Raw genomic sequence first — 22,275 nt, 5'->3', positions numbered from 1 at the left:
CTCCTTGTAAAAATATAAACTTTAATACTTCTTTGCATATTGTTACTAATATTTCATGAATTAAAGTTTTTTTTTAACTAGATGATTTTCATATAAGGTTCTCATTCTTAGTTCCACATGGCCCCACCCCAAAAAGTGGTGGACTTCCTAAAGTGATTAGTATGTCCGCCCGTCTGCACTTCATTCAGACCTCTAATAACGAATTGTATCCATACAGTAATATTTTTGTTTTCGTAATATTTTGAAATTTAGCATGTGGATTACCATCGGTCTGGCTTTACAAATTTGTAATTAGAATTCATTTACGTTGTGTCAAGAGATATATTCTACATCAGAGAGAGAATGCTCAGTAACAGACCCTCCTAAACGATTTTTCACTATTTTAGTCGTCTTGTATAACAAAAATGTCAAAGACAATTTCCCTGTATAAATAACCTTAAACAATATGTAGACTTTAAAAAATGCTTCCCGTTGGCACAGAGAACCTGTTATTTTAAACCGAACCCAAACATTTCTCACGCTTTTGTCAATTTGTACTCTTACATTTACTTGTTATTTTTATTATTGCAATATCAGATCTAACACAGAATATTTTTGAGGATGAGAACAGTTTTTACTTCATGCATACACATATGCATATACACAAATCAATATTTAAAAAAAAAGCAGTAGGCGGGATGTTAAAATACTGAAAATCAACAAACAAACAAAAAACAAACAAAAAGTAAACAAACAAAAAAAAACGAGAAAATGTTCTAGAAATTGCATCTAAATCCATAGATATCATGCCATAATAGCAATAAAGAGTGCTAATTGACAACAATTTAATAACAACATGGAATCTTGATCTCATTATTAACCACTCTTTGATTCGAGTTTTACGTTAATCAAATTCATCTTCAGACCAATTTTTACATTTATTATCTGAATGTCTCTGCAGTTTTTACAGATTACAGCCGTATCTCAGCTTACTGGCATTTAATTTATCCGTCTAATCAAAAGCCGTATATCAAAGATTGAAGTTGTTTAATATTTTCCCATCATAACTCATACGGGGGAGGAAGCATCACTAATTGAGTAAAGAAATGGCACACTACCTTCTTTAAAGACAACCACTGTCAGATCCATGTTATATCTACAGGATATAATAAACGGAACCACTTTGATGTTTTTTTCAAAGAAAATGACCTACGAAAGTAAAAACTTTACATTACTTTTCATAATTCATAAAGTTGCTTGAGTTAACAGAATACTTTCTTTAAAGTTCATTCCAAAGTAATTCTTAAAAAAAATTAATAGTACTTCCTTTGATAATTAAAGAAATTGAAAGAAATGTGAGTTGAAATATGGACGAATTCCGTCATTTAGGCACAACCTAATGACAACCTTAGCACTACTCAAATATAAATATAGAAGAAAGTGGGGAATGGGAAAAAACTGACAGTAAAAAGACAGTCCAACGATGAGAGTCTGCATTCGGTCGGCCAATGAAACGACAGCTATACTGATTCATACTCTTAAAACTTGCCTGGCTTTGCCTGGCGTCAGTTATGGGTAAGCTTGGTCCCAAGATTTGAAAAGCATGGCTTGACCTAAGTCATGATTTAAAAAATGTTCTTCTATGATATAAAGGTGATTATAAGACGGATTGGAAATGTTTGTTATTTTAAACAATAGTTTTTACTAAAACTTTGATGAATTTTTCTACGTATTTCGAATGTATGTATCGACCAACCTTTAATAAAACCAAGTTGAAATCGACCATAATTTTTGTTTTTGTAGTACATACTCAACGTTAAAGAGCATTTCTTTCAAACTGATTTAAATGGATAACAAAATTTGATTTTGTCATTGTTTTCTTGTACTTTCATGTATTCCACTTCTGACTTGTAAATAATCTATCAGTATGGACGTTTAGTGTGAAAAAAAAAGAAAACCATTCACGTGGTATAGTTGACAAGAGATAATTAGGCAATACAAATATTCAATCGTACCTCATGTATGTTTGATCACAATCTATGACAAAAGTGTACACAGAATTATTCATTGATGTTTTTACGGATTCTGCAAGGGGCGGGATGGGACAAACTGCATGATTATTATAATATTCCTCTGGCTTTTAAAAACAACAAATAAATGCAACGTACATACCTTTTAACCTTGAATATTACAATAAATAGTAAGCTTAAAAGGTAGTATTATATGGTTCAAGAGTATGCAAGATAAACACAAAACTAACTGAACATTCTGTCCTGTTTAAACTAATAAAAAAACCTTGAATATTTTGATGACCAGAATCAAGAGCTTCCCATGCATACTAGGTCAAACAGAGTGTTCCTAATTTCAGGCCAGGCCGATCTAGAATGGAAGCCTGACCAGTTGAATGTTTTGGCCATTCCAGGCTTAAACCAAGGCCGAACAAAAATCAATGCCCGGACAGCTCTAAGAGTTTGCAATGAAGGAATGTATGTATATGTAATATTAACATGGGCATTAAGATCAAATTAAAACACAAGAAACGACCATCATTATTTGATCACATTGAAAACGTGGAAAGGAAAATAAAATAAATTGCAATAAATCAGATATGTTGCTTCTTAATAGACTATGGTTTGTAATGTTGTTCCTCTTGACATTTGTTAGAATCATGACGACGTACTTGTGTTGTCTAATTCTATAGACCAATACTGTATGTAATTCAAAGGCACATTTACTATTTTTAATAGTAAATTTTGACTGAAAATTATTGACTCAAAATGTATAGTCGATTAATATTCTGATCATGGTTACCCCACAAACTAAAAAAAAATATTAAAAATAAAGTTTTGAGTGATATTCCTTTTTACATTGAATTTTGAAATGATATAAACTTTCACATTTACACCATTAAGTATTTAAAGATGCCACATTCCCAGAAGAAAAAGTCCCATTCCAAATAAAATCCCTATTGTCCGTTATTAGTATTGGAAAAATTCAACATCTCCAATATACCTTAATTGAATTAAGCTGATAACGAGACGAAGGTTAAATGATTGATCAATTGCTATTTTATGTCCTAAGGAATATATTTTATGCATTTAGGACGGGATGTTTGATCAATCAAATATATCATTCTTTGTAAGTACTCTGACATGCTGAGCTTAATGTACTGGCCAACAAGAGCAACAGATGACAGATAAGCATGGCACCTCACAATGATACATTATTCTGAATCCGATCTAACTACTCGTCACTGGTATCCGATATACCGTGTGCTTGGCTGAGAAGCAGTGGATACGCTATATTCCCATTTTGACAATTCCCATCTGCCTTTATGAAATGTTCATTATCAATCCCTCAATACCTTAGCATTGGAAGTCTGTAGTCCCGAATTCATGATGACGACCATAAAACTTCCGTAGTGATGACTTCAATCTTGTAGCATTATAATCCTGTTCCAGAAGCCTAATTGTAAGAAGTCTTCCGCGATAAAAAAAAAGTATGTCTGCGTAGTTACGGCAAGCTCTGGCATAACGTATGGTTTGTGATATGAAAACTCCATACGCAGGTGCTGACGGGATGTTGCCACAGATGAAAGGAAAGTTGACAATTTTGAATAAAAAATCATGACGCTTGTCGTAAAGTTTGGTCAATAGTTTTCCTTTACCATCGATTTCTAAGTGTAGGTCAAGATATGAGGCTGACTTGATATCGTCTGTAGTATCCTTTATCTCAAGTTCTTTTGGGGTAGGTGCACGATTGACACTGTACCCTTTAACCTCTCCCATCTGCTGCATTTAAAAATATATAAAGGGAAAAAAAAACAATTAAAGAACCAGTATTTCTACCAATCAGTCTTGCCTTCAAATTACTTGAACGATGAGGAATAAGTTTACAAAGACTTTTTATGACTTACAAGCAACAATATGATTGTTTGTCTGAAATGTGAAATGAAACAATGAGCGGAACAAGGAAGGGATTTAAACAATGGCGTTTCTTTATTGATGATGTCGTAGATAGCCTTGTTTATATGAGACGAACAAAGACTTTTTATGTAAATATGTTTATATAATGTTATTGTGATGTCGGCTAAATTGTTACAGGACAAGAGTTCATGATATATGTTTAAATTGACAACTTCCAAGTTTTCCAATCAAGAGTAAGATGTATGAACTGCAAAATGCAAAATGAAAATGTAGAAATTACAATTGGTGACATACTATTTTTAGAGTATCAAAAAAATCAAACAACATAAAATTAAATATAATTATTGATTTCTTCTTAACAACTCTCTGTTAAGTGAAAAATCAAACGAATTCAAGTAATGTTATGGAATTCTCACTTTTTTCCCGGTCGTTATTTGCAGAACTGAACTTGCATTAATGCTTTTAATAAACATTTAATAATAATTTCAGGAGTCACTGACCGCCTGAAAAAGTGTCAGTCGGTCTTTAAAACCCACATAAAAGTTTATTTTTGACAATGCATTCTATACATGGTTATCTTCTCATTATCCTACAATATGGTTACCTGGACTATTATTTCAAAAAATATTATTGTTATGAAACGGAACGTATCTCACAACTTAGTTCATTTTTCCAAGTATGCCAAAAGACAACCTAAGTTTAGCATGATTGTTGCCTTGTCAACTCAAGTTTAGCCTGATCGTTGCATTGACAGGCTGAGTTTAGCGTGATCGTAACCTTGACAATATGAGTTAAGGTAGGAGTTACGTAAATGAACGCCCCTAGCGGATTACGAAAAAAACGTTGTCGTTACCGTTACTATGCGAGTTATTTCCCTTTGACCACAGACTAAAAAATGTTCGACGGCAACCGAAATTCCCGTGAATATTTCTTTCGTAAATTGTATTATACTACATAACATAACCCTCGCGGAAAAGAGAGACCAGTAGATCTAGATGTTCACGAGAAAGAAAAAAAATGAATGCACACGAAAGTAATAACGACAATTTGGAATGGAGACAGGCCATGATAGAAGAGTAGTAGACATTTGACAGATATGCTGAAGGGGTGTAAAAACTATATATAATTCTTCTCTGTTCTTGCATAATTGCACATCTGAGGGAAGATATGGTCTTGGGAGCACTCTTTATGAAAAAAAAAGAGAAATTTGGAAATTTCCTCCAATTAAAAATAAATGACCAGTCATGTTTCGACGAATTATATATATATAAAAACAAGTTAGACGAACGATAATTTAAAATCATTTGTATGGGAAGAGTGTGTTACATTTTTGTGAACATACAACAAATGCGCGTAAAAAAAAAAAAAAAAAAAAAAAAAAAAAAAAAAAAAAAAAAAAAAAAAGAAAGAAATGGGTATAAGGATTGCAAGCTGCGTTGATATATCTTGCCAAAGAGCCATACAAAAGGAAATATCCCTGAATAAGTACGGTTTACAAAATGTTGTAGGATTAAACAGCTATTTTCGGTCGTTCAAGCATATATGAGCGGATCTCTCCACTCCCAAACATTACATGGGCGGCCAAAGGCCGTTCCTTGAGTTTGGGAGCTCCGAGAATAGGAGACACAGAACCACACGATGAATGAGACCAAGGCGGATTTACAGATATTGAAAAATGGGTTCCAGAGGGGTTACATGATAATATTTGCTGATCACTCTTGACAAAATACTGCGTGAATTTTTTTTATCCGACTTTTGATCCACCACTGGTAAAAGAAATCAAACCAAAATAATGTGGTAATCGGAAAAAGTCGGGTGTTCAAAGGAAAAAGTACAAGATATCAACTTGGCATCCCTACAACAAACTATCAAATAAATCAAAGTACTTTTCTACTGAATCAATATACATCGATTGTTTAAATTAATCGTCAAATTGCAAAAATAGGGTTAAGATAGAAGGCGCGATCGTTTTCAAGTGTATCCAAATACAAGCTTGATGTTGTAAATTGTAGGTTTACAGTAGTTTGACAGGTGCACATTACACAAGTCAAATGCATTTTTTTTCATGTGTGACATTTAGAAGCCCCGTGTCAAAAATAAAACAAACAAACAAAACAAAACAAAACAAAACAAACCCGAGACCCATCGTGAAAAAATGTCATGAAAAGGTGTTACTATGATGTATTTCCGACAAGATTGTTATGAGTACATGTACCTATACGTATAGTGGAGGGTAGAACATAAATATAATTGGTATGTGTTACAATAAAATGATTGGATTAGGACAGAATTATACGTAATTCGTAATTCTCCAAAAGCCTAGCGTTTCATTTACAACCGTATAACATGTAAAGATATGTGACGTCGCCTAGATAAATTTTGACGTTACAAATAAAAAAAAAAAAAAAAAAAAAAAAAAAAAAAAAAAACGAAAAAAAAAAGGTAAGTATTCCCATTTTAGCAGAGCATGACGGGTTAACGAGTCCCGTTGTCAAGTGATTTTTATACATCTTTTGATAGCTATTAAAATGATAATTATATACTATTTTTTAAAGAAAATTCTAGGCACCGTCATTTCACAATACTAAGAAATAATTTAATACCTGCCGTTTTTTAACAATTTCCCTACATATCCTATGTATTTTCATCATTGTTCTAGTATATTTCAAATCTATGTACTTAGAAAACGAAATCCGATACGATGTCATTTTTTTCTGTCATATGATTGCATTCGAGTCGATCTTTCTAAATGCAAAATTTCAGAAAAATTCTAGGACGCGATATTTACGTATCTCCTACCTTAAGCCTGATCCTTTAAATCTGGTTTTTTCTTGTTTTCCGAGTTAGATTCTTTACAAGAAGTTTTTCGTTTAAATAGGAGATCACATAAAAAAAAACATTATAATAACGGATTTGACCATAGACCACATTATATATATATCTATATATATATATATGTGTGTGTCTGAAAAATTCCCAACGATGTTAGAACTGTCAAATTTAAGATGCAAATTTTGGTCGTTCCCTCCGCGGGACTCGAACTCGTACCGCTGTCACATCTATGGCAACACCGCCTGCACAAAGTCCAGTGCCCTAGACCACTCGGCCAGCTAGGCTATAAAATATAGCTTTCGCTGGCCGAGTCATTCCTCCTCGTAGGATTAATCTAGGGCTGTAACTTATTACACGATGTATGGTAGTACGGGACAGTTCATTTTTTAGATGTTATTATGTAGGATAGAGGATAAAATTAATGATACATGTCACAACAAATCAATATTATACTCAGATGTTATTATTGCATTATATATGTATTTATATATAAACAATTCTAAGGTAATGCTAAACCCTGGAATCGATTCGAAGCTGCCAATGTTGATCCCTCAGCTTCTTATTTACATCTATGGCAACACGCTTGCACTAAGTCCAATGCTCTAGACCACTCGGCCAACTACGCTATACGTAATTCTTATCGGCCTCTATGCAAAGACTAAGAAGTATACAAAAAACTTGAATTCAACTGCTTCCGTCTTTTACTAAAGTCATAAGACAAAAATTGTGGGTAGTAAAACAGAAGTAGTGAAGTATCTTCGGTGAAAGAATATCAATCCAAGACAAGAGTATAGTGAGGTATTCTAAGTATTTACTGTGTTTTTTTGTATTTTGAAGTAAGTTTTGGTTAAACTGTAAGTGCATAAACAAAAAAGTATCACCGATTGGTACAATATAAGTATATAATACCACAGTTGTTAAATTTGCCTAATGACGTACGTAATGAAGTTTATTTAAGTGTCCCAAGACAAATACGAAGCTCAACAGTGCTTTTAACAAGCATGAGTTGTTCCTACTCAACAGTCAATTGTTCATTTAAGAAAATGTAACAAGTAGTTAATTAAATTACATGCTTTCGTGTGTTCATGTTCATGGAAAACCCCTTTCTACTCAACTCAACTACTGTTGTTTTGAGATTTGTTTGTAAATGTGCTGTTTAGATGTTATAGTTTTCAAGCAGTGTAATTGTGAATGAACAGATTCTGCTTATGCTTGTCTATTTTCCAGGGTTACATTTGTACCGACAGAGAACAGACTCATTTTTCTTTTACTCATTAGCAGACTCATTATTTTTTTTCTCTTTCCATTGGTCATGTTTTCATGAACGAAACCAATGTTATTACATAAGATCGTCATAAATTGTTGCATACGAAAATCCGGAATCAAATCCATAACCTATTGTTCAATGTTTTTGTCAACACACTTTACCTCAAATCAAAACGTTAAATAAAAATATGTCCGTATCTTAAACACAACGGATCGTTATTTCATCCAACTATAAGTACAACTATTGTCTGCGCGATTATCTTCCTTATTTTTTTCTTCCTATTTCATTTAAATCAGCAAAATTGTTCCCCAATATGAACACAAAACACCTATTTATCCTCCAATTAAAACAAACCATCCAAACTGAGTGGGTGGTGTTAATAATTCTTTTTCCTTTTTTTTTATTTAAATAGGATGTTTAGCATATGATGCTCACACCAAAATTACTTTTTTCCGATAATAGCTTGTGAAACGTCACGTTTTTACATTTTAATACAACCGGATCACAATCTATTTCTATCCGATATAATCTTAACAAATTCTAAATATTTGCTGACAGTTCTTGGAAATAGTATGTGACCAACCCGACAGTACCGCGTGCTTTCTTTTTCAAACATGAATCATAAGAAACTTTTTGTCAAACGACATTTCAGTTGAAGTCTTTGTGTATTAACGTTAAGTAATATATTAATACGACAAAAATACTTACCTGGGATCAATTTTATATATAACAATTTCAAATCTGATTTGAAAAAATAAATGAATGAAGAAGTCGTACAAATACTGGTAGAATGGATTATAGTTGTGACGAAAATACATGTAGACATTTGGTATATGATAAAATTGCAATAAAAGGAAAATCACTCAATTTTTCAAATTCCGACACAATACCGAACATCCAAGGGTGTCCATAGGGCATGTAAGTCTCGTCATATGACCCCGTGATTTCACGAGATTGGGTCCTAGTCTACCACTCAAAAGCATGCAGACTTGTCATTTAGAGAGCGTTGAGTTCAGTGTTGAGGGCAAAACATCTTTTTGTGTAACAAATACCAAATATCTATTTCTACATGATAAAGAGGTATTAAGGTATTAAGAAAAAAAACATGAAATAGAAGATTTTGCATTGTTATACAGCGTTTCGAGTACCCGGAAGTAAACAATAAAATGCAGATCGGTCTTCGGTATTCAATGCGTTCTGCGTCGTAAATTCCGGTAAAGAAAATGAAACTTACATACTATATATTACACTGGAAAATACTTGTTACCTTTGATTGTATCTTAAGGATAAGGTGCATATACAGAAAACGAAAAAAAAAAATGTATTCAAAATTCTTCTTTTCTAATTTCATTTAAATGAATAAAAAATCTATATTATACTTTGATAAGAGGTAATAATATATTGCTGGTTTTCTTTGCATCCTTAAATCTACTTCATAACTAACATATTTTTGTAGAATTCTATATTAGTTTCGTTCATCTTGCAATGTTTAATATTACAGATAAAGCGAGATAACTAGAAAATATTGAAAGAACTTGTACTCCTTAACCTAGCAAGATTTATAAATTGACGGGTAATGTTGAGCTTAAAAAAAGAACAATAATAAAAGTTGATCAAATATTTCACACAGAAATGTTTAGTAATTTCAATAGTAACACTCTGATGCCATTCAAAATCGGTCAGGGATTTGACTTTTCTCGATTTATAACCCTGAAAATGCTTACCATACCGGTACATGCTCCCAGTATTTAGTGGAGTCCGAGTTGCTCATATACGTTTGTTATATTTTATGTATTGTTTTGATTATTTTATGTTCTTTGTTGTTTGTGTCTGTTTTCCAGCAAGAAGACATTGATTGTCTGTCAGAGTGGTTAAAGGCCGTGAGGTCTTTAATGTTGAAACGAATGAAAGTTTTAAGTAGGTCAATGAGTGCCAATGCTACATCAATTTTCAAAGACCCCGATGTGGCAAAAACATTGTCTACTATACATGACAAATATGTTGTCGTACCACCAGACAAAGCCCAAAACAACATTGTGCTTGCCTGCAAAACGTTTTACATCCAATGTTTATTATCAGAGGTAGACGTAGAAAATAATAACAGTGATAAGACCTTTACTGCTATCACACTCTTCAAAGGAGAGATTGTGGAAAACCATAAATCCATGCTATCCTCTTTTGGTCTCTCTAATAAGGACGATGATTGTGATTTAACGTCTGTGTACTGGATTCCTAAACTCCACAAGAATCCATACAAACAACGTTTCAAAGCTGGATCTGCAAAATATACCACCAAACCTCTTTCAAAACTTTTAACTTCTACACTCACGAGTGTCAAAGAGGGTCTGCAGTCCTACCACAACACTTGTTACTCCCGTAGTGGTATTCAATGTGGATCCTGAAAAATTCGAAAGATCTTTTGAAGACAAGCAGTTTAAGACTGAATATAATAGCACTAAAACCTATGATTTTTTAACATACTCGGTTAAAATCCCGACTTAAAAACATTATACATCGTTGTTTTTTTTCCAAAAAGGTACAAATACATAGTTCTTGGTAGAGATTCCTCATACTTTGTAAGAAATAATTCGAAATCATCTTCCAAATATACGGTCGGCATTCCAATGGGAACAAATTGTGCTCCTTTACTTGCTGACATATTCCTTCACTCTTACGAGGCTGCTTTTATAGCTGATCTGATCCAAAAGAGAGAATTTCGTTTGGCTAGATCCTTTAATCTCAGTTTTCGCTATAGATGACGTTTTATCTTTAAACAATCCTCTAACAACTAGAACTCTAGAACTCTAACAAATAGGCTTCTGGAACAGGGTTATGTTGCTACAAAATTGAAGTCATCACTACAGAAGTTTTATGGTCTCATCATGAACTCGTGGATCGTTATGGTGTATCCATCTGCACTATGAAAACTGATTTATTCAACGGGTCATAGTTTTCCTTTCCTCGTTTGTCTACCCCGGAGTTGACTTTTTATGGGCAACTCGGCGGGCGTTTCTAGAAAAGCAGAGGACGCGTACCCTACCGGTGCACCTGGTCTATGCTCCCAGTTTTTAGTGGAGTCCAAGTTGCTCATTTGCTTTTGTTACTTTGTATGTATGATTTTAGTTACTTTATGTTCTTTGTTGTGTATGACTGTTTCCCATGTCTGGTCTTTGTCCCTGGATAACATTCTTTTGACTACCCTATAAAATGGCTCCCTTGATTATTCTTCCATGTCTGGTCTTTGTCCCTGCTTTTGCAATATTAGTTTTAGGTGATATTTTAATGATTTTTTGATCTTGTCGACACTTTTAGGTGAGGCTCCAAGCGAAAAGAGTTTTATGTTCTCTTGCAAAATATTGCGGAGTACTTACAAAAACATTTTGTGCATTCGTATGCATGTTTGCATTGTTTTATTTTTGGCCTTACACTTTCCATCATTAAATCTCCAACAGCACGAAAGAAATTCTCTGAGGAGGTAGAAGGGTGATTTACGTCAGTATGACCTTGTCTATTGTTAGCTGATACACTGTTGGGACTAAAATTTCTTTGAGGGGTAGCGACATATAGAACCCAGTGCTCCATGTCAATGATAGCCCACGATGACTCAGGATACCAAGCTTTCCATAAAAATCAGTTCATCCTAGGATACCCAACCTAGTCCTCTACTTGCTAGCATAACCATATGCTTATGCTTAAGCATTTCCTGACCCCTATCTGGCCATTTTTCAAATACAATACTCATGTAAACCATGAAAATCGATGTCCACGTATAAATATTGGATATTCCCTTTTGTGTTGGTGGAACTATACACTGCTGACCAGAAGTCAATGATAGGATCCCATTTGTTTGGGTGTCAAGGGATGGATCTTTTGCCGACTTTAACAAAGTCAATAGCTTAATGTATTCCCCAGCCCATACCTTCTTTTAATTTAACGGGTATGTGGGCACCTATGGGGTCAGATACCATTATTGTATAATTGGGCATTCTAACAACACTTAAACGGGGGATATAAGTGTCTTGTGGTTGAAGAAGTAATCAAGGGCTGTCACTTAAATTGATTGTAACCATACCCGTATGACTTGAATCCGTCTTGGGTGATGCTGAATCACGGTTGGTTTGCTGAAACTCAGGACTAGAATTCTGCCTCTGCCCGTCGGCTGTACTGTCGGCTTAATCATGGAGTGTGGACATGGCTAAGGTTGACGTGATCAGTCGAATTGTTGGCTGAGAGATTGACATGTTCATGTTGTCATTTAAATCGATATCTATATCTGTACCTTGTGGTACATTTCTATGTGCATGTATCCCGCTGGTGCCAATCGTGTTTTCTCTAGGTTTTGATTTTGGTTTTTCGTTTTGAAGCAGCAGATGCACTACCTTGAGTATTTTGAGGTTGCTTCCTCTAACGTTTTGATGGTTTTCATGGCTCTTATACTCGAGTATAAGATTGGACGACTTTGGATTATCAATAACAACTATTTCAAAGATGCTGAATATGTCTCTGTAGATAGATGTAAGTCACGTGACTTGTACACGTACGTGGGAATTCCACATGCTGTGTACGCATAAACACTACCCGGAATTTTTACCCGAAGTAAAAGAATAAGAATACATGTATTGCCCTTTTATTAAAACCTTTTATCTTTATGCGATATGCACGCTTGTTTTATGTTCTTTGTTGTGTGTGTCTGTGTCCCTGGATTACTTTCTGTGATTTCCGCTAGAACCTTTGATTACTCTTTCGTCCTTTGCAGCAGACAGATTGTCTATAAAGGATTTTCATTTTCTTAGGTCTTGGGCGAACTTGTCAATCTGACCCCAAGTCTTGTTTTGTTTTATCCTTCTGTTCTGTTGATATTCTCCAGGAGTATTTGCGTCTACTTTGCTTATCTTGTCCTTGTGTATTCCGTCTCAACACCTGGTTTACAATGGTGATTTTAGGCTTTCTTATGGTATGTCCTATACAGTTCAATTTTCTCCTTTTGATCTGCAATTCTATGGAAAACTGATTTACCTTTTACCATAATTCTTCATTTGTCATTTTATCCTGCCATTTGATGTTAAGTATATGTCTAAGACATCTTTTAATAAATGTTTGAAGTTTGTGTGTTGCTGTTTTACTGTACGCCATGTCTCAGAAGCATATAGTAATACAGATTTAAATTGGAATTAAACATTCGATTTCGGTGTTATTAGACATTTTTGTTGATGGCCACATTTTTCGTGGGGTCTTCAATACAGCTGAAGCCTTTCCAGTGTTGCATTTTATGTCTTTGTTTGTGCCCCGATTATTACTTACAGTACTACCCAGATATGTAAATTGGTCTTCTAATTCATTTTCGCTAGTTTTGAGTTTTGCTGCATTCAAAGCATTTATTCGCATAGTCTTTGTTTTTCCTTGATTTATATTGCGTCCAAGCTTTTGGCCCTGTTTTTTTTATGATGCCATTTTTGTCACGAGATATGTGTGTCTGTGTGATAGGAAGCGATGTCGTATGCAAAATCCAGGTCGTCTAGATGTTTTTTTTAAATGTCCACTGTATACCTCTGCATATAATGAATATGGTTCTGTGGGTGTTTCCATCACCCAATTGATAGCCAGCAAAAAGAGAAAGGGTGAGAATATAACATTGCTAAATTTCCTTTATTTGGCAGTTTTATTTTATGTTCGTGTTTCATTCAGTTTGTTCATTTTCTTCATTTCAGATTTTTGAAGCAGATTGTACAACATGTCTACTGGTACATTATGTCTGCTTTGATAGACTCTGCAGAAACACAATCCGGACCTGCTGCCTTCCCATTTTAAGTAGGGCAATATCTCTTATCTAGTTGGTCTGTAAGCATTGATGTCGAGTGGTCTGTTGGTATTGTCGTTTTTCTTCGTAATGTTCTTTCCACCTGTTCAGTTGTGCTTTTTCATCAGTAAGAACCTCCCCTTGCATTTTTTTTTCTTTTGCTCAATTATTCCCAACAAGCTTTCTTGTGATATTGTAGACATCTTTCATATTTGCCTGCAGCTTCTACGGCTTCCTTTTCTATGTTATCTTCTTAACTGACTTTTTCACGTCTATGTGCTTCTCGATATACATCTGTTGATTTTATCCTTTTTTTTTACCTTGTCTTACTGTTGTTCAAGTCTGCTTTATTATCATTTCTCTGTTTGATCGTAGAAAGGGCGTGTCTAATTTAATCCATTCTTTGTGTTGCCTTGTCTTATCTCTAAGACCTTGTCATATGTCTCCTTCCATACCTTTCTCGTATTTTTTACCGTTGTTCCAACCGAGATATCTTTATCAAATAAATCTGCGAGTGCTGTTGGATAGTTGTTAATGATATTCCTGTTTGATTTTTTTTTGTCTCTGAGAGGGTCAGTATATTTATGGCAGGTCTTGGTAATATCGGTTTGGTAGTTCTTCCAGTTTAATGCTACTAATACATAGATGGTGTTCTGATCCATTGTCAGTCCCTCTTTTGCGTCTAACATACTGAAGTGATGTTGGGAAGGCACTACTAATACAGTTGCGGTGTATCTGGTTTTTTGTTTGGAGGTCTGGTGATATCAATGTTACTTTATGTATTCTATTGTGTGGGAGTACACTTCATAAAATTACCAAGCTGTTAAATGCACAGAAGTCTGTGAGCATTTTACAGTTTTCGTTTATCACTCAAAGACCTTCTTTTCCCATTATCAATGGATGGCCAGTATTATCATTTTTGTGATGGGGCCCAATGTTTCTATAATGAGTTTGTTTTTATCACCTTTTTAAACATGCCTGCCCTTATTTGCCGTTTGATAATCAAACATATGTTTTCAGGTTAGACTCATACTAATTAAAAATGCAAAATTTTCTAAATTATCTGAAGCCTTAAAAAATGAAATCTGAAACATGACGCCTTCAGGAAAACCAATTTATCTTTTTATTACTTAGAAAACAATTCGATTAACAGCAAAGGGAGTCATTACCCAACAATACATCATGAGATTATCACTTTAAAACCCAGTAGTCTATTGGACGTAGTTTTTAAGAAGGAAATAACTCACTAGGGAACCGGAGAGACCATCGTTTGTTCTTAATGAAAATTCTATGGCGGAATAGAGCTATCACTACTTGATTAAGGCAATGATATTATGCAATGGGTATAATACCCTTCATCATATAGTCAGCTTTTTGATCATTTTAATGATTATGTCAGCTGAAACGATTGCTACAACCGGATATTGAACGAAAAAGGCAATATACTGGATAAACCAACAATGATTTTATAGATCTCTATTGAAAAAAATGAAAATTTGAAAGGATGTTATTGCCTATTACTTACTAAAACTCTTAAGAACGAAATGTTGAAAAAATGGGAAAAAATAATAGAACTTGAACCAGTGCATGAAACAAAATTAAGTTAATCCTTTGCTGCTAACATAACAGCTAATGAAAATTAATTATAGTAGTTTAGTATTTATGTGTGTGAGTTAGCGTCATGATTTGGTCTATATAAACGCTTGTAAATTTTCTCTTACAAATAAAAATCATTCTAGAGAATTAAAACGTTAAATAAATATTAGATATACGTGTGAGGGCAAATTAAGCAAAACAGCTTTATTATAGTAGTTAGTTTAAAATGTTTTTAATTGATAAACTATTGAACGTATATTGATTGATAGCCTTTCTTTTCGTTATTCATTTTGTCTGTGTGTGTTTTCGAAAGTTCTTTGCTAATGGATTTCTCCGTTTTAATAGCCCCCTTTTTTATTAGGACTGTGGTATTTTCGCTTTTCTAGAAAAAAATTGTAAAATTTGCAATTTTTTTAGCAGTATGTATTGTAAAAATCGAAAAATTGATATAAAACATAGCGTGATAGAACACACGAATTCAATGTTTATAAGGAATATCTTTGTCATTTTCAACGACTTTTCGTAATTAATTCCACTTATTGTTTTACATTACGTGTAGATTGAACTACGTACTTATTGTTTAAGAATCTTATTAGTTAAACAGTAATAACAGTAATAATTAGTTTAAGATTAATACACTGAAAATAAAGTTTTCTCTACAATGTAATAAACTGTCATATTATTTCCTGACATTTGAATTATCCTAGCGTATTTTTGTTAGCGTACAGCTCGAATAATACGATTTATTGGACAGATAGCAGTGTTACCGAATGCTCCCTGTGTAAAATAATTCTATAATTCACACTGTGAAATAAAGATTTTCTCCCAAACGTCACAAAACATCACAGCAATCCGCCGTTTAGACAAAAAAATGAATTTTATGTTGAAAATAACAACAAATAAGGGAGTAAATCTGTAAAAAAGATAGGATAATCAATTGGTTATCATGAATAACCAAAATATAAACACTCGTGCCAAGAACGCAATCAGATTTAATTCATCCGCAGAACAAGTTCCTTACACTCATAAAATATAAGCGTTCTTCAGCACTCGTGATCACATTTTGATTACTCACTCTTTTCAATTAATTATCCTATTAAAATATTATTTATCAAGGATGTTGATGTCATTTGCATTGAAGCATCTGACTTATGAACTCGTATGAAAAGCGAAATTTCGTATCAAAGAAGTGTTTTTAGTATGATTAATTAGCTTGAAGCCGATGGAATACAAATACTTGTTAAAGTTTTTATTCATAGATCTTATGATCCAATGCTTAAATAATGTGATGTATGAGCTACGAGTATATTTTCAACTCAAACCTCAGACTTGCGATTAGAATTAGAGATCGATTACGAAAACATTATTTAAAACATAAGACGCCAGGTAATCAATTAAAGTACAAGGCGCAACGTACCAAGGTAAACAATATAAAAAAACACGCAGTTGATCAGTTTTATCCGAGTATTAACGAGACATTGTCAGATTTAAAAACTTCCAATAGTAAATTATATTGGAAGACTATTAAGATGTGATTGAAGGGCGATAACCCAAGCAACAATATCGCACCACTCCGCGATCATAACAATAACTCAAAACTTGTTTTTGACAATTCAGATAAATGTAATATATCGAACCAATATTTTTGTTCTGTTACAGATATTGAAAACAGAGATAAAAATCTTCCTGATTTTGATGACAGGGGAAGGGAGGTCATCTCTGATATTGTAATTTTCGAACAAGATGTTATTAACGTGTCATCAAATTTAAATCCTAACAAAGCAGTTGGCCCAGATTCTATAAGTAACAGAATGCTTATTGCTGTTAAAGATTTCATACGTTTCCATCATATTGGATATTGGCACATGTTATTGTCCTGTACAAAAAGGGAGACAAATCAAAGGTATCAAATTATAGACCAGTTGCTTTGTTGAGTTGCACAAGTAAAATTTTAGAAAAGATAGTTTATAAACCTATTTTTAACCATTTATTTTTCAATAATCTATAAATTTCAGTCGGGATACCTGGTTCTTCTACAGTACATCATTTAATTGAACTTTATCATGAAATTCTGGTAAAAGAACTTGCATTACGTTTTGCGATGTTAGCAAGGCTTTTGACCGTGTTTGGATTAAGGGATTGATTTTTAAATTAGAACGATATGGTATCAAAGGTAATTTATTAAAGTGACATTATAGTTATTCAGAATCTAGAAGACAAACGGTTGTTCTCATGGATGGAAAATCAACCATAGGCTCATTGTATGCTGGTGTACCACAAGGATCTGTATTAGGCCCTCTTCTTTTTCTTGTCAATGACATATCTGATAGTATGATCAGGCTTTGTAGATTATTTGCAGATGACACTTCTATTGGTCATGTAGCCAATGATGAGGAGACACTTGTCAATATGACTAATATGGACTTAGAAAATATTTATATATGGTCTAGTGAATGGCTGGTAAAGATAAATCCTGATAGAACTGACATTATGGTATTTAGTACTTGCAACAGAGCTACTAATATTGCTTTTACATTTGATAATTCTATCATACAACCAGTCGAATCACAAACATCTCGGCTTGGTATTTAGCTCTGATTGCAAATGGACAAATTATATTGATATTCTAATTGAGAGAGCTTCTAAGCAACTCAATATATTACGTAAATTAAAATTTAAGCTGGATCGAGAATTCCTCGAGAGGATTTAGTTTACATTCATAAGACCGATTCTAGAATATTCTAGCGAAGTTTAGGATAATTGTGGATTAGTCAATTCAGATAGAATTGAGAAAATCCAACTTGAAGCAGCCAGAACGGGTCTAACATCATATACTAGTGGATTTACTTTATCGAGAGGCTGGTTGGGAAACATTAAAAGATAGAAGAGAACAAAAGAAGCTTCTTTTGTCGTATAATATGATTAATGGACATTGTCTTGAATATTTATCAGATTTACTTCCCCAATAGTATTTGAGATATCAGTGTATAACTTGCGCAATAACCGAAATTATAGCGTCCCTCCAACTAGACTTTCATTGTATCAACAGTCATTTTTCCAGCTACATTGAGCCTATGGAACAATTTGGATATCTTCTGACGAGAATCACAATCTTCTGATATATTTAAATTACGTTTAAAATTAAAATATCGTAATAACAGTGCTATTAGTAGGCCACCATCGTTATACCTTATTGGTAAACGATTAATGAATTTGACTCATGCACGAATTAGAAATAAGTGTAGTGCTTTGAAAAACGACATATTTAGAGCACATATTATTTTTGATCAAAGCCGTTCTTGTGGAGCTTTGACAGAAGACGCAGAACATTTTTTTTCTCGTCTGTCGAAATTTTACTGTGCAACGAAACATGCTTTTTCAAAATTTGACTGGTCTAGGAACAAATATTTGTCTCAACACTCTGCTTTTTGGAGATGATAATTTGAGTTTTGAGTTTAACTCATTGATTTTTAGTTATGTTCAAACGTTCATTGAAGCTACTAGGCGGTTTACTAGTCATATAATGTCGTTACATTCAGCTCGTAGGGTATATCGTGAACACTACTTGTGTTTATTTTTATCATGTTCCACTGCAACATTGATGCATTATAACTTATTTAAACATAATACATTCAATTTGAGTAAATATTTTTCGATATCCCTGTCTAAATTTATTCATGCTTAATCCCCAGTGCATGCATCTATGTTTATGGGTCACTACATATTTTGTTTGTCTTTATAGTAACTTCGTAAATAATATTATTTATTGTAAATGTCATAAGTATGTATTATTCAAATTTTTATATTAGGAAAAGGCATTAATAAGTTGTACAACTTGTGTCTAATCCAATTGTCTTTGACAATAAAATATGTTTAATAACATATTTTCGGGGGCGGATCCAAGATTTGAGTTGGGGGGGGGGGGGCGTTAATTGAATTAAATGCTGTGCAAAGCAAGGCAAAATATATTATGGGGTGAAACTTGTGGTGAAAAAATTTTTCTTAGCGATTTAGTGGGTGCGTACGCCCGGTACGCCAGTCCTTGGATCCGCGCCTTATTTTTATAAATATTTTACAATTGCTACATCAAACATTTTCTGGGGGACCTAAGCTTACACAATAAATTTGTTTGCATGCATATATCCGGTTCTGACAGTTTACCCGTCACGTGATTGCGCATTGTCATGGCATTAACCACCATTTTTGGTTGTTATTGTTTTAAACTGATGCTAAATATGCTGCCTCATTCCTTGTTTAATTCGGTGGAAGTTATCAACTCTTTGTAAAGCGCATTAATTTCCCATATAACCTTAATAACGTCGGTCCGCTTCTGCTTTTGGAGTTTTCTTATCATGACCCCTACGTTATGCAACGGGTTACTTTGGTGTTATGGACCTCTAATGATAAGCCAGTTTGAACAGAATAATACAACTTCAAGTATTCCATTTATCTTTTAACAAGTACTTCACCCGATCAACTTGAAGTTTTCACTTGTATCGTGGACACATTATCCATAGTCAACCTTTATGAAACCATCGAGCGTTACCTTAGTCGGCCTAAACATATTCCGTGCGCTTCTTTTATATTCCATTTCTTTTTCCTTTGAAGTAACTGTCTGATTTAAGTGGATTTCTAATTGCTATTGACTCCTTACGGGAACGTTGTTTTTTGTATTATGGATTCTATTCGAAAATAAAATGATCTAACATAGTTGAGGACTTGTTTCGATGACATTATTTATATAAACCAGCTTTTTTCTTTAAAATCAAATCCTCGAGTGAATTCATTTACTATACATAAAGTTTTCTAATAATCCCTTCAAGTATTTTTGGCTGCAACATTATTATTGTGTTAACTTCAAAGATGAAGTGGAATAATATAATTTTATCTCTAAAACAAAGTCGTTTATCTGTAAGATTCATTAAGAATACAGTCTGATTGGTTCCCAATCAATTGGATAACATTGGCACCAAGGTAGACATACATTTAAACAAGTGATGCTTATTGCAATCAGTAGCCACCTATTGAACTGTTACATCAGATAGTGGACTTATGAATAGGAATAATTAAACCCAATAGTTAGATGCTACATTAACGAAAATTTGTGAGAATATGGAACAAAATCTTCAGATAATGAAACATAGAAACTACTCGAATAGTAATTAACGTAAATGTAAAGACTATACTTGTATATGAAGCAATTCAGGGAGAACAAATTGATTTGGCACTGTTCAATTTTTAATTTTAATCGGAATACTTTAAATACATTTTGTAAAATAAACATGTTTGTTTGACAAAATAATATTTGTGTTGGATTATACCAACAGTTAGCTATGAAAGTGTAACAATTCAACATCAACATATTCAATGGATTTTTAATGAATACACATAAGAGCATTCACCTGTAAAAAACATAAAGGAACATATCCTGGTTAGTGTCTGGAGTTCGATCATTGTAAGTAGTCTTCTTTTCATGTCTCCGTCTAACATAAGTTAATTCTAAGTAAATAATGAATTACAGATACTAAGAAATACCCATTATGAATTTCTATAACATATTTTATACATAATATTCATGTTTAGGAAAATGATTATAAAAAGTATATTGTCGTTAGTATCCTTAATTTATTTTTATTATTGCTGTAAATTGTATAAAGTGTAAAACAAACTACCGTCTTCTGGACGTATAAAGACGATACCTCGTTAAAGCCAGAGATTTGAACCTTTTTTTCAAACTAGTTACTTTAGCACATGATAATATTAAACTAATCTGCGTTATGAAAGAATTGATGCGTATTCCGGGAAATTATTTAGAAAAAACCAATACATCAAGTTTTCATCCTTCAACTTAAAGTATGAAAATTATACACTTTTTTTGTCTGTGGCTTATGAGTAATTTACATGCACTTCAAAGTTCTACAAATAAATAGTTAATATCTTGAGGAGTACTTGTTTACGTAGTTGATATTGTTTCTTGAAAAGCTTAACGAAGTACACGCTGGTTAGATATAGCTTTTAGTTAAATGTAGACTAAAGACTGTACAAATGTTTATATTAATAAAATATTTGCTTATGTAGAAGTCATGATTATGATACTTTGTCTGTCCAAATGAACATTGCTATTGCCTGAAACATTGATAAAACATCGAGCCTCGGATGAAATTACTATCAGTATTGAAGGAAATATAACCCTCAATGGGCAGTCGATATGCAAGTATCATGTTTATTTAATTGAAGAATCTGGAGCGGTCATTGTCATGCAGTACTATCCTCTTAACATTTTAACTTAAATCAATGAATACCACATAATCACGTTTTAACTAATCTGAATAACTCATTCGTCTCTGATATTTTAATTCCACCAAGTATTTTTCCTCTTTTCCTCGTTTATAACTCCATCCTACACTATAACGGAAAAAAATGGAAAGTCGCCTGAATCATGAGTCAGATGAAGAGTTGATGAATGATTTAAACAAATATGCAACGAGTATTGTGCATTTAAAATGAGTTTAAACGAACGACGAACGAACAAGAAAGGGAATATGGAACGACCCCTAACGTTTCTGTATACTTTTGCTAACGGTCTAACCGTATCTTATTTTGAAAGTAAACACCATGAGAGATCTGCAAATAACCGTAGACAAAAGATTTTCTACTTAATTCCATGGTTGTTTTCGATTATTTAAATGGGAATACCAAATATACAGAAAATATGTCGAGATTTGTAAACATCTTACTCTATAATTAAAACCTGAACAAAAAAAAAAATCCCCGCCAACATGATATCGAAATAAAAATACTGAGAGTAACCCGTATACTTTTAAAATAAATTTGTGTTCTTACAAAAATATAAACGAATACTATACGAGATGTTCGCA

Source organism: Perna viridis, chromosome 3 (genome assembly GCF_037379345.1).
Source record: "Perna viridis isolate PV_CMFRI_1.1 ecotype Kerala chromosome 3, ASM3737934v1, whole genome shotgun sequence".
Taxonomy (NCBI): domain Eukaryota; kingdom Metazoa; phylum Mollusca; class Bivalvia; order Mytilida; family Mytilidae; genus Perna; species Perna viridis.
The sequence above is the reverse complement of the archived record's forward strand: the minus strand, read 5'-3'. Positions refer to the sequence as shown.